This window comes from Erpetoichthys calabaricus, assembly GCF_900747795.2.
Source record: "Erpetoichthys calabaricus chromosome 1 unlocalized genomic scaffold, fErpCal1.3 SUPER_1_unloc_27, whole genome shotgun sequence".
Taxonomy (NCBI): domain Eukaryota; kingdom Metazoa; phylum Chordata; class Cladistia; order Polypteriformes; family Polypteridae; genus Erpetoichthys; species Erpetoichthys calabaricus.
In genome coordinates, this window is record NW_026261593.1 from 2,460,404 (window position 1) to 2,462,443 (window position 2,040).

A 2,040-nucleotide genomic window follows, 5' to 3' on the forward strand; every position below is an offset into this window, starting at 1 on the left:
AGGTCTGCACAGTCCCCCTGCAAGCAGATTAACTTCAATTGTCAGCCGCTATCCACACTGCAGATATTTAAAAACGCACAAACAGAGTAAACTGCCTTAGATTTTCACGAAGTGTGCAAGTGAAGTAACCAGTTACAGTCCTTTTAAATGTATGCTTTTAAAACTCGCTCTGAACTTTTATCACCGAACAGTAATGTCTCTTTATTTCGTGTGTCCGAATTTTATGAACCAAGACAGACAAACAGGTTCCACCGAGACTTGAACTCCGATCGCTGGATTCAGAGTCCAGAGTGCTAACCGTTACACCATGGAACCGTCTTAAACACTTTTCTACAGTAAGTACGGTAATGGCAAAGCACTGTAACGTGTTTATTTACATTTTAGGTGCTAGTTTGACATACTAAAAACTGTTCAGTGCTTTTTTAATAATGTAAATATACTTGTAATACTTCTGTGCCCTCGGAATCTTTACCCGATGCATACACTGCATTTTTGCGTCTCATATTTGGGACGACCTTCACACATTTAAGAGTTTTTATTTACCTCTGGTGAGAATTTCCGTAGTTCCTACCTGTGACATTTCACCTTCCCTCATAGTTGAGCTCACTTGAAGTTTTCTGAGTGTCTTAGGAGACTCTTTGGATGGCAGTACCTGTTCATTTCCTATGTTGCCCAAAAAGCAATTATAGATGTTCTAAAAAAAATCGTAAAAAATAAGAAGCAAACGAAACATATTGTAGCATACCTGTGTCCGGATATAAGAGGGACTAACTGTTTGAGAGGCCAAGTCCAAAATGATGGGATTCCTGGAGAAGCGGACTTTAAATCCTCGCTAGTGAGCGGAAATTGAGAGGGGCGTGTCACCGCTGCTGAAGCCCATCCCCCTGGCTGCGTGGCTCTAATGTGTACCCGAGTATTAGGTCGGCTCACGGAGGGGAGGAACAGGGAGACAGACAAGTTACCTGTGACCCCGGGTACGCGAGAATTTAGCCCTACCTCTGTAATACACCTTTTACTGTCAGATGCGTCCGATTGAAAACCGCATGGGGGGTGGCGTGATGATTTCGCGCTGTCCACGGCCGTTTTCCGACAGCTGAACAGGGGAAACAAGGCTCAAAGATCAGGGGCTATAGGTCTAGCTTCTGTGAACATGTTGGGGGACGTCTCTCGAAGATTAGGGGCAACACGCTTGAGATCGGAGGCTAAAGCCCTGGAACACCCCTGCCTAACGACGCCACTGGGCAGGCGGTGTTTATGTGTGGGCAAATGAGATAAGCAGCTGGCAGCGCCCATCGGAGTGTAAAGCGGCAAATTCCATTCCATTCCAATCCCGTTACAATATTAAACGTGTCGAATTTCTCTAGATAAAACGCGACAACAAAAATGATTTCTTTGGGGCCCATTTTTTATACATTATTGTAGAGCATCGAGATAGAAAGACTATAAGACCCATAACGAATGGGAGTTAAGCCAAATAATGGGCGCATTTTTTCCACAACAAATGATGTACAATAGTCTTCTTGCAGAAATAAACTACGCTGTAAAAGCCATGTAAACCGCTCCGTAAAAATAACAGTCACTTCTCTAGACGGGCTATTGCACTCTCACAGTGTTACAGATCGTGTGGTGTCCCTTTCCACGTCTCTCCGTTATCATTTACATCGCCGTGTTTATACTGTCCTGACAATCTCCACCAGCGTTCTCGAGCCTTCTCGGACTTGAAAGGTATAACGAGAAATGTCCTGGGGTTCCAGGAACGTAGAACTCAGGACACCTGTGAATACCCTGCTATCGATCGCCTCTCCATCCCCGTCTCTAGGGTGACAATGCTGGTTACTACAGTGTGTATGTTTTGTACATTGGATAAGGCCGGTTTTATTTTTACTTCGTTGTCTCACTAGAAGGTACTACTTAGAAAGGAACTATCTATCTAATGTGAAATTCTCCCCTGGGAAACCCTTACTGAGTGCAGATAGACGTGTGGGTATACAATGACCAGGGTGAGGTCCCGCCTTGTACCCAGCAGCATAGACTCGTCTA

At 44.7% G+C, this 2,040-nt stretch overlaps 1 non-coding gene across 1 annotated transcript; it reads right to left on the bottom strand.

Moving 5' to 3' along the window:
- Positions 1–243: 243 nt before the first annotated feature.
- trnaq-cug (transfer RNA glutamine (anticodon CUG)) lies at positions 244–315 on the bottom strand. Its single transcript has one exon. It is a non-coding gene; the product is annotated as a tRNA-Gln (tRNA).
- Positions 316–2,040: the final 1,725 nt, after the last annotated feature.